Source organism: Schistocerca americana, chromosome 4 (assembly GCF_021461395.2).
Source record: "Schistocerca americana isolate TAMUIC-IGC-003095 chromosome 4, iqSchAmer2.1, whole genome shotgun sequence".
Classification (NCBI taxonomy): Eukaryota; Metazoa; Arthropoda; class Insecta; order Orthoptera; family Acrididae; genus Schistocerca; species Schistocerca americana.
Genome location: NC_060122.1, coordinates 170,562,587 through 170,575,211, shown reverse-complemented (window position 1 = coordinate 170,575,211; position 12,625 = coordinate 170,562,587). Strand labels below are relative to the sequence as shown.

General features: G+C 41.6%; 1 non-coding gene across 1 annotated transcript; it reads left to right on the top strand.

Moving 5' to 3' along the window:
• The first annotated feature begins 2,420 nt into the window (after window positions 1–2,420).
• Window positions 2,421–2,494, top strand: Trnat-ugu. Its single transcript has one exon. It is a non-coding gene; the product is annotated as a tRNA-Thr (tRNA).
• The last annotated feature ends 10,131 nt before the right edge of the window (window positions 2,495–12,625 follow it).

Sequence of the window (12,625 nt, the reverse complement as noted above, 5' to 3'; positions counted from 1 at the left end):
AATCACTCCTAATGCGTACTCCCAGATAATTTATGGAATTTATTGCTTCCAGTTGCTGACCTGCTATTTTGTAGCTATATGATAAGGGATCTATCTTTCTATGTACTCGCAGCACATTACACTTGTCTACATTGAGATTCAATTGCCATTCCCTGCACCATGCGTCAATTCGCTGCAGATCCTCCTGCATTTCAGTACAATTTTCCATTGGTGCAACCTCTCGATATACCACAGCATTATCTGCAAAAAGCCTCAGTGAACTTCCGATGTCATTTATGTATATGGTGAATAGCAATGGTCCTATGACACTCCCCTGCGGCACACCTGAAATCACTCTCACTTCAGAAGACTTCTCTCTATTGAGAATGACATGCTGCGTTCTGTTATCTAGGAACTCTTCAATCCAATCACACAATTGGTCTGATAGTCCATGTGCTCTTACTTTGTTCATTAAACGACTGTGGGGAACTGTATCGAATGCCTTGCAGAAGTCAAGAAACACAGCATCTACCTGTGAACCCATGTCTATGGCCCTCTGAGTCTCGTGGACGAATAGCACGAGCTGGGTTTCACATGACTGTCTTTTTTGAAACCCATGCTGATTCCTACAGAGTAGATTTCTAGTCTCCATAAAAGTCATTATACTCTAACATAATACGTGTTCCAAAATTCTACAATTGATCGACGTTAGAGATATAGGTCTATAGTTCCGTACATCTGTTCGACGTCCCTTCTTGAAAACGGGGATGACCTGTGCCCTTTTCCAATCCTTTGGAACGCTACGCTCTTCTAGAGAGCTACAGTACACCATTGCAAGAAGGGGGGCAAGTTCCTTTGCGTACTCTGTGTAAAATCGAACTGGTATCCCATCAGGTCCAGTGGCCTTTCCTCTTTTGAACGATTTTAATTGTTTCTCTATCCCTCTGTCGTCTATTTCGATATCTATCATTTTGTCATCAGTGCGACAGTCTAGAGAAGGAACTACAGTGCAGTCTTCCTCTGTGAAACAGCTTTGGAAAAAGACATTTAGTATTTCGGCCTTTAGTCTGTCATCCTGTGTTTCAGTACCATTTTGGTCACAGAGTGTCTGGACATTTTGTTTTGATCCACCTACCGCTTTGACATAAGACCAAAATTTCTTAGGATTTTCTGCCAAGTCAGTACATAGAACTTTACTTTCGAATTCATTGAACGCCTCTCGCATAGCCCTCTTCACACTACATTTCGCTTCACACAATTTTTGTTTGTCTGCAAGGCTTTGGCTGTGTTTATGTTTGCTGTGATGTTCCCTTTGCTTCTGTAGCAGTTTTCTAACTTGGTTGTTGTACCACGGTGGCTCTTTTCCATCTCTTAGTATCTTGCTTGGCACGTACTCATCTAACGCATATTGTACGATGGTTTTGAACTTGTCCACTGATCCTCAACACTATCTGCACTTGAGACAAATCTTTTGTATTGAGCAATCAGGTACCCTGTAATCTGCTTTTTGTCACTTTCGCTAAACAGAAAAATCTTCCTACCTTTTTTAATATTTCTATTTACGGCTGAAATCATCGATTCAGTAACCACTTTATGATCGCTGATTCCCTGTTCTGCGTTAACTGTTTCAAATAGTTCGGGTCTGTTTGTCACCACAAGGTCTAATATGTTATCGCCATGAGTCGATTCTCTGTTTAACTGCTCAAGGTAGTTTTCAGATAAAGCACTTAAAAAAATTTCACTGGATTCTTTGTCCCTGCCACCCATTATGAACGTTTGAGTCCCCCAGTCTATATCCAGCAAATTAAAATCTCCACCCAGAACTATGAGATGGTGGGGAAATCTACTCGAAATATTTTCCAAATTATCCTTCAGGTGCTCAGCCACAACAGCTGCTGAGCCAGGGGGCCTATAGAGACATCCAATTACCATGTCTGAGCCTGCTTTAACCGTGACCTTCACCCAAATTATTTCACATTTCGAATCTCCGTCAATTTCCTTTGATACTATTGCACTTCTTATCGCTATAAACACGCCTCCCCCTTCACTGTCCAGCCTGTCTCTGCAGTATACATTCCAATTTCAGCCAACTTTCTGTCCCTAGTACTATATGGGCATTGTGACTGTTTATTAATGAGAGCAGTTCTGGGGCCTTTCTATAGACGCTCCTGCAGTTTACTATTAGCACATTAATATTGTTGTTCCCTGTTGCATTTTGCCTACTCCTACCTTGCTGCGTCTCAGGAGGTGTCTTGTTGGGCCTAGGGAGGGAATTCTCTAACCTAAAAAACCCACATGTGCACAGAAGGAGAAGATGGTCAAGTGGCCGGTGAGCCTTAACTATATATATACTACCAAAAGAACAGATACCATCGGTGAGAATGTGGGTTTTGCGGGAGGCATGCCAGAGATAAATCACTGCAGTCGCGCTATCCTCTGTGTCCTCGGTGGCTCAGATGGATAGAGCATCTGCCATGTAAGCAGGAGATCCCGGGTTCGAGTCCCGGTCGGGGCACACATTTTCATCTGTCCCCGTTGACGTATGTCAACGCCTGTAAGCAGCTAAGGGTGTTCATTTCATTGTAATTTCATTCTAACGAGCTGCATGGTCACCAATGGTATCTGTTCTTTCGGATATGTCCGAAAGAACAGATACCATCTTAGTATATGTATGTGATTCTGCTGTAAATTCTATATGGTGAGCACCTCACAGAGCTTAGCATTTGTTTGCTGGGTATGGTCGTTGTGAATACATGTTTCCTGAGCTGGTGACCAGTGAATGCCACCAATCCTCTGTAACCGTAAGCTCTGGTCATGTTATAGCGAGCACAGTGCGACACGGTACTAGAACACTGTGTGTCACAGGAAATGGAGATTTTGGCTTAACCAGCTGGATTACGAGAATGGTAAAAACTTCTATTAAAAAAACGTCAATCACAAGGTATAATGTGTGCTGATGAGATGAATGGCTTTTGAGGCAGAGCAGTCATTAGAGGGGAACCTCCCGCACCTCAGTTGTATAAGGGTTATACAGGCAAGTGGGACTTTGCCTGACTGGACACTTACTTCCCTAGCTGCTCGTGGGATTTCAATGAAGCCTAAATCATTCCCCTCTACTCCCAACAGTTTGGTTGGTCCATTGGCAGTGTTACCACCTGAGCTACAAAGAGACCTCATGTGGATAGTCCACCTGGAAAGCCTGTGAATATCCATGCATCCAGTGATAGTAGTGGATCACTTCATGCCATGAATAATATATTTATCATTGTTAAGCATGTAGAAGGTTCATTTGAAAAACTGTCCCCTTTCTGCATCCATAAAGCTCTAGAAGGACTTGCAGGGCAGCTGAAGTCTGTCAGGAGACTGTGAAATGTTACACTCCAGATCAAGGCTCTGAAAGCTATCCAAGTAATCAAGTTAGATCCCAAAAGATGTCTGAAAGAACAGATACCATTTTGAACTGCAGCCACTATGGATCAAGCACAAAGGAAGTAAAGACACTACCTGCCAGTGTGGGCACTGATGTACATCAATGGGGCAAGTTGAAATTTTCTGCTGTACTGGGATTTTTGGCCATCACAGACACCATATATCAAACTCTTATGGGAATCAGCAGGATGCTGCGAGTAATGAGACTAATGAACAGTCGCACTACATGAGTAGTGTGTTGTATAAGATGAGAATTTTGGTCAAACAGGAGGCATTCTAGGGTAGTCTGAGTGGTTGTGGTGACCACTGTATCCAGATGGCATAGTGCATCTGCATAGTAAGCAGGAAACTCGGACAGAAATTTTCAGTTTGCCCCACTGATATAAATCAGTGCCCATTGGCAGCTAACATCTTTAGTTCCACTGTGTCTAACTAATATGTTGTAAATTGGCTGTAATATGTCAGGACATTATGGGTATGGATACCAGGTGAGCCCCAGAAGTCAGCACCTTTTATCCGGACATTCAGTTGACCAAAGTCACCTGAGTATATTGTGGCGGGCTTACTCAACCTTTAAGTTAGGTTCTGTGTGCCTAATCTGACACACTGCTTCAAGAGTCGACACTTTGGTCACATCGCCATGAGTTGCAATAGTCAGACTATGTTCGGAAGATGTGGCCCTTCCACTCACAAACCTGGTGTTCAATGTACTGCCCCACACACATGTGACAATTGCTCCCAAGTCTATCCTCTTTGGAGCAAAGACTGTCCTGTCTTTGGAGAACAAAAGAAAATCCAGGAGATTAAAGTCACCTAATACCTCTCTTACTCTGACATGAAAAAGACATTTAGGGTCACACTGCCACACTCTTTCATGAAGTCATTTGTCTCAGTATTGGTGCAACCTATACAGGAAACTTATGTAGGCACCCAGATTTTGACAGCTGTGCAGAGCATCTGTAAAGTAGCTGAAAATCTGAACCACTAGTCCCATTACCAAGTTTTCATACCACTGAAAATATGGTTCCTGCAGAACATAATGTCATAAAGTATAGTGGACCTTTACAGCAAAGTGAAGAAGAAAACCAAAAACAAGTTCCTGTTAAACTGTCCCCAAAATCCAAGCTGGGAACAGTAATCAACAGGCCAAAACAATCAGGTCTGAAGCCATCAGACCATGCGACTTTTATCCTGTCTGATGGATCGTATATAGACAGTACTATCAGCAGTATTGTCACCGACATCTGTCTGAGGGTACCAACGAATCCCTCAAGTAACCTCTACTCCCCTGCCCCTACATCCCCACTACAGACTAACAACAGCGAAAAACAGAGGAAAACCTCACTGTTAAGATGTCTTCTATACTTCAGTGGAAATGAATGAGTTCAGAAACATGGAGGAACTAAATTTGTTAGTTACGATTAGACCAATTTTTCTCTGTCTTCAGGGGATGCATTTTAAATTATCTGATGTCCTGAGCTAAGTGGCTAAATCCTCCACAGAAAGCATACCTTAGTGGAGAGAAAGCTAAAGGAGGCATGACTATTTTTGTAAACAGCGTCTGCCACACCTCACTTCCCTCCTTCACTATCAGCTGCAAGCAATCATTGTATTGGTACATGTGTGGTGTTGATTGACAACACATTCAGTCTACCTTCCCCCAAATGAAGTGCTAGACAAAGAGGCTCTCTGTGACCCCTTTACTCAGCTCCCCTATCCCTTCACCCTCAGTGGTGATTTTAATGCAGATAATATGCTTCGGGGTTCTGTAACCACCTGCTTCAGGGTAGAGCAATTGAGAGCCTTCTAATATGTGTATTTGTTGAACATGGGGCAGAGCTCGCAATTCAGCACAGCAACAGGGTCGGTCACTGCTATCGATCTCTTGATATGTCCTCTAGCTTTTGCACACACCTCAATGGGAAGTGGTCATTATCTTGGACACAAGTGATCTCTTCCCAATCTGAATTCATCTACAAGAGAAAGAAGGGAAGACTGGGCGCTTTACAGCCTACATGCTGTATTTGAACACTGTGGCATTATTCAGGAATGAATGGATCGCGTTACCCAAATGGGTAACTGTTTAAGAGTTTCATTGTAGTTTTGTCGTAGTGGAGGTAGTTATAGTTTTTTTTAATTAAGTATTAGAAATAAATAGTTAATACATAATTTATTACTATCCAAGCAAATGTGATTTGTATGATCCATTTTAGCTTTTCAGTTAATAGGCTGTAATCATGAAGAATAAATAAATAATTAAATAAATACCCAAATAATCCCCCACATCACTAGAGCATACATTCTGCAGTTTTCAGGCCATCTGGAAAGGCAGCCTGTCTCTTGGAGTGATGAATGTCACTCTGCAATCAGGATTAGGCAGGTGACTCTGCATAGGTTCAAGTGCTGGCCAACTGCAGAGAACCTAACAGCCTTTTAGATAATGAGGGTGAAATGTGCCAAATTATTAGAAGAGGCAAGTGGATATCCTGGCAACAGTTACTGACCACCATAAATCATTCCACTGAAAGTGCAGGTCGCCGGCCGTGGTGGCCGAGCGGTTCTAGGCGCTACAGCCTGGAACCGCGCGACCGCTACGGTTGCAGGTTCAAATCCTGCCTCGGGCATGGATGTGTGTGATGTCGTTAGATTAGTTAGGTTTAAGTAGTTCTAAGTTATAGGGGACTGATGACCTCAGAAGTTAAGTCCCATAGTGCTCAGAGCCATTTGAACCATTTGAAACTGCAGTTCGTATGTGAGATTTCTGGGAGAGGAGGGGGGTGCCCATGCATGCTGTAATGAGGAACAGAAGTCTCCAGACCAACTTACCAGATATTGTCCATTCTGTGGCAGCTTTTTTTGCCATAGTTACCACCTCTGCCAGTCAGGATTCAGCTGTCTGACACTACAGAGTGGCTGCTGAGAGGAGTAGCTGAAACTTCAGTTCCTGCACTGACAAAGAACACAACAGCCCCTTCTCCATGTGAGAATTGGATTCTGCACTGTGTGCAGCTCATGACACATCACCTGGTTACGATAGGGTCCATTATTGAATGCTATAGCACCTCACAGGGGGATCTAACAAATTCACTCTCCCTTTTTAATCTTATTTAGACATCTGGACATTTTACTGAGTCACAACAAGAGGCAATTTTAAATACACTTTTAAAACCTAGGTTGGACTGTGCATATCCAAGTAGTTATCATAGTTTTACTCCCACTATTTATGTGGGAACAACCTTGTAGTGGATGGTCAGCTGATGCCTTGTCTGGATCTTAGAAGCCAGGAAATACTTAGTCATTTTCAGTGTGAGTTCAGGAGGTATCCCTCCACCTTTTGTAACCTGATCCTCCTGGAAATGGATACACAACAGGTATCACCTCCTAGGTACGAAGGTGGTTTGAAAAGTTCTCAGAACTGAATAGAAAAGAAGTACTTACATCACTGACACTTTTTTTATTTTTCAATGTAGTCTCCTTGTAGATTAATGCACTTGGTCCAACAATGTTCCAGTGCCTTGATCCCATCTTGAAAATGAGTTTCCTCCAGGCCTGCAAAATAGTTGTCAGTTCTTTGTTTGAAGTGAATCTTCATCCACCAAGAAAAATTTTCAGTTTTGGGAAGAGTTGGAAGCCTGACAGAGCCATATCAGGTGAATAATGTGGGTGTGGCAACAATTCATATCTTAGTTCATGTAATTTTGCCATGGCGATGGCAAGTGTGTGAGTGCGCATTGTCTTGATGGAAGATGATGTTCTTCCTTGCTAAACTTGGCCTTTTCTCACATATCTTTTGTTGCAATTTGTCCAGAAGGTTAGCATAGTATTCTCCAGTAATTGTTTGCCCAGTGGGGAGATAATCTACCAACAGAATCCCCTTCGCATCCCAGAACACTGATGCCATGACCTTTCCCACCGAAGGGATTGTCTTTGCTTTTTTTTGGTTGCAGAGGATCAGCATGTTTCCACTGCTTTGACTGTTGTTTTGCCTCTAGGGTATAATATTGCACCCAAATTTCATCTTTGGTCACAAACCAGCACAACAAATTTGTTCGTTTCTCCTAAAACAGGCCAAACATTGTCCTGATATGTCCATTCTCATGCATTTTCGAACCAGCGACACCTGTCTTGCAGATAATTTTTTCATTTTTAATTCTTCTGTTAAAATGTGATATACCCTTTGAGAAGACATCTGGCAAGTGTGAGCAATTTCATGCACTTTCAATTGGCAATCCTCCATGACCATTTTGTGCACTTTAGCATGATTTCTGGAGTAGTGACACATCTTGGCTGACCACTGCGGGGATCATCATCTAAGCTCTCACAACCAAATTTAAATTCATTTTTCCACTTGGCAACAGTTGATTGTGAAGGAGCAGAGTACCCCAGTGTATTCTGGAAATTGTCATGAATGTCCTTTGCTTTCATACCTTTCTTTACGAAGTACTTAATCACTGCTCAAATCTCGATTTTTTTCCATCCTCACAAATCACTACACGGGAACAACAACAGAGCCATGTCACTGCCACAGCTATCTTCCAAGAGCACTGACTGTTTTCAGCAACAGTCCAATGAATATCACGTCAACAACTTGTTGCGCTAGTGCTGACCTCTCACGGTGATCCCGAGAACTTTCCAAACCACCCTCATACATTTTTGACACTGAGAATGGTTGTGATCCTACCTGGATTCATATTACCCTTAGATATCTCCATGAATAGAGTTTTGAAGAAGACTTTCCATTTTTATAAGGTCCTATTTTAGGTACCAAGTCAATGACATCCTCCCTGATTGCTTTGAGCATGAGAATGGTGACTTTCAAGCTAGTGTTTGAAGTGTGACTATATTTGGCATAACTATTAATAGTACAATAGTTGTTAAATGTCCTGTCCAGTGTTCTTTGTTTGTTGCTGACGTCTCTGTCTTTTGTTTCCTCCTCGAGTCTTTCAATGACAACTCTTCAGTTGCAACTGACTATTCAATGATTGGATGAATGGGTGGGGAAGAGGTGTTTTGAATTCTCAACCGAGAAGTCTGTGAGTGTTATTTTTTACTGTTCCAATTCTATTTTAAACTTTCTGAAGTTGAGGATAAGGGAGAGGTGGTTAATTTCAAAGACACAGTAAGAATTCTGGGCCTCATATTTAACTCTAAACTTTTGTGTTTGCCACACCTTATGGGCCTGAAATGACAGTCCCATTAAGCAACCAAATGTTTGTGTTCCAGTTTTACAGTCTTGGCTTAATTATGCATGCACAGTGTATGGATCTGCAATACCCTCTTGTTTAAAGATATTGAATGTGGTGCACCATGAAGGACTTAGGCTTGTCAGCGGTGCCTTCAGAACCAGCCCCATACCGAGTTCCTGCGCTGAGGTTGGTGAACCGCTGCTTCACATCAGGTGATGACTTCTCATGGTGCAACAGGTCTTTAAAACAATGTCTACACCACACACATCTGCATTCCATACCATTGCTCAGCATCCAATAGAAAAACTTTTTCATAAAAATCTACAATAACCAACAAGGTTGTGTGAGATTCCCATGAAGGATTGCCTTTTAGAGTTGGGTTTGGCTGGTTTTAAACATTAAATCACAATTGGAGCAGATCTCTGCTTTGACTTCTACAGAGGCCCAGAATTATTTTACATTTTAGGAATTATAGAAAGGATTGCACTTCAGACAGGCCGGCCGAAGTGGCCGTGCGGTTAAAGGCGCTGCAGTCTGGAACCGCAAGACCACTACGGTCGCAGGTTCGAATCCTGCCTCGGGCATGGATGTTTGTGATGTCCTTAGGTTAGTTAGGTTTAACTAGTTCTAAGTTCTAGGGGACTAATGACCTCAGCAGTTGAGTCCCATAGTGCTCAGAGCCATTTGAACCATTTGAGCACTTCAGACACAGTTGGGGAACACAACCAAATCGCCAATGGAATCCCCTTATTTAGAGCCATCAGTGTACACAACAGCAAAACTGTGAAGCATTTCTAAAATGTTAAAAAACAGAGACCCAGAACTTTGTCCCATTAAGATAAAACTGTTTAAATGTCAAGACTGGACAAATTGAAACAAAAGATATGTGAGAAAAGTCCAAGTTTGGTAAGGAAGAATGTCATCATCCATCAAGACAATGTGCACTCAAACACATGTAACAGCGCCATGGCAAAATTACACGAACTAAGGTGTGAATTGTTGCCACACCCAACTTATTCACCTAATATGGCTCTGTCAGACTTCCATCTCTTCCCAAAACTGAAATTTTTTTCAGAACTCATCTTCCTCATGGAAGTACTATATTTAGTGCAGAACCTCACGTGATGCCGACAGCATTGAAGCAAATGAGGCATCTTTCTGATTTGCTCCAATTCCCTCAGTGCCCTACCATCAATGCAACACATGTTCCCAGCAGGAAAAATAGTCCAGCTCAGACATGACCAACTGTACTTCCTTCGGCAATGGAGGAAGCAGGTATCAGTCTCCTGCATACCCAGGCTTGTGGAAATTTTGGGAAATGTACAAGCAGGCCAAGTTGAAAAGGAGGCCTGCAAATAACACTATGACACAATGTGCCATTCCCCTGCAGGCTGTCATTTCACTGTGGTGTCAGAGATTCATGCAATTGTGGGAGGAGGACTGGCTGGCAATGAAGGACAATGAACTCCAGTTGATAAAGCCAACTATCCAGCTGTGGTATTTCTCATGCCAGTCACTCAGGTGGGATGAACTGACCCTGACCCACCTCAAAATTAGGCACTGTTCCCTAACACGTGACTTGTTACTCCAATGAAAGGATCCCCCCAGTATATGATGACTGTATGACTGTGACATACAAATCACTGTATGCCCCATTTTAACTGACTTCATTTTATACTGTGATGAGAGGGCAGAAGAAAATTTCAGTGGGAATTTGCCCTCTAGTCTAGTTGATGATGAGACAGGTGTGGTCAAGGTTTTAAAATTTTGTGAAGTATGTGGACCCCAGCCTAAGCTTTTAGACTGGAGATTTTAGTGTGTCACAGAGTGGCTGGCTCATCCCTTTTACTCCAGCAATCAGGTAGCTGCATCTATCTGCTCTAGTGTACAACAGACCGAAAGCAAAGATATAGTCAGTAATTTTGTATCATGATGAATAAGACTATTTCAGCTGTATGGTAAATCTTTATTTGCTGTTCATCTAGGCAGTCACTGTGGACCTCATGTTGTCATGACAATGTTAAGCCTTTTGTGTCCTGTATCGGGATGACGTTGCCTACATTCTGCTCTATTTAAATCGGACTAGCAGCTTCTTGACAGTTAAACAGTTTTATCTCAACGGGACAAAGTGTTGGGTCATATACTTCTTATTGTTAGGAATAAATTATAAATTTAGATCCCTGAAAATGTGACTCTAATGCTGCAAAACTAATTGGATCAGAAATAAAGATTTATCAAACAGCTGAAGTGGTCTTATTCATCATGGTTCAGTTGTATGGCTGTGGATGCCCACAATACAAAATTTTCTGCAGATAATTTTTTGACTTTGATCGATGATCCTTCTTAAAAATGGAAATCAGCTGGACTTTTTCCAATCGCTAGGTACGCTTCACTCCTACAGTGACCTACAATAAACTGCTACTAGAGAAACAGCAAATTCTTTTACATATTCCATAGAGAATGGTATTTGTATGCCATCAGGTCCAATGGCCTTTCCCCTGTTGAGTGACCTCAGTTGCTTTACTATCTCAAGATCATTTATTTCAATATCTGTCATTTTGATGTTCATGCAACAATTCTCAGGACTACGGTGCAATCTTTATCAGTGAAACAATTTTGGTAAAAGATGCTTGGTATTTCAGCTTTTTCTCTGTTATCCTCTGTTTGGATGCCATTATGGTCACAAACAGTCTGGACAGATGGCTTTGATCCATTTATTGATTTAACAGGCCAAAACATTTTAGGATTTTCTGTCCTGTTGGTAAATATAATTTTACTTTGAATCCATTGGACATTTTACTCATGAGTCCCCTTATGCAGATTTTGGCTTCATTCAGTTTTGCTTGTCTGTGTGGCTTTGGCTACATTTAAATTTCCAGTGAAGCCCTCTTTGCTTCCACAGTAGCTCAAAGACATGGCTGTTGGACCACAGTGGGTTTTCTCCCATTCCTCATAACCTTCCTCAGTACAAACATGTCTGAGGTGTATTGTACCACTCTTGAACTTTGTCCATTGATGCTCAACATTGTCAGTGCTGAAGATGAGATTTTCATGTTGACTGTGCAGGTAATTTGAAATCAGTTTCTTGTTGCTCTTGCTAAGCAGGAATATCTTCTTGCCTTTCTTTATATTCTTATCAACAGTTGTATTCAGTGATTCTGTAATCAGCCTCATCATCACTGTCTCTCTGTCCTGTGCTAACTGATCAAAAAGTCTTGACCTGCAGGGTAATCATAGATTTAATATGTTATTGTCATGAGTCACTTCTCTGATTAGCTGCTCAAAGAAATTTTTGGATATGGCATTTAGAATAATTTCACGTGATTCCCTGTCCCCACAATCAACCTTAATCACTTGAGTCTCCCAGTCTATAGTTGGTAAGTTGAAATCCGAACCTAATAATATAACATGGCCAGGAAATTTCCATGAAATATTCTCCAAGTGTCCCCTCAAGTGTTCTGTCACTGCTGTTCCATAGGCAGGGAGTCTGTAAAAGCATCCAGCGACAATGCTAGATCCACCTTTAACTCTTATCTTCATCCATATTGTTTCAAATTCGGAATCTATACTAATGTCACTAGATATTATATCTTTTTATGGCCATTAACACACCTCCACCACTGGCATTCAAGCTATCATTGCAATATGCTTTCCAATCAGAATTTAGAATTTCATTGTTATTAACATCTGGTTACAACCAGCTTTCTGTGCCTTGGTAATGATAGTTATGGGGGCATTAATCTGTGGTGTAAGTTTTATTTCTGTGCCCATTGTTTGTCATATAATGCTGAAGGCGTTCTCAGAGGCTATAAAAGTGACAGAAGTTGGGCACATAGATATACATGTTCACAATTATTGAACTATATGAAAAGAAACATAAATTAGGTATCAACTATGGCATGTATATACTTTATTCAACATGTAAATGTCACAACTGATATTCGAATTTAGGTTATGACATGTTTGATATGCCTGCCATCATTGGCGATGATGTGGCACAGGCAAATAGCAAAATTCTGCATGAGCCGCTG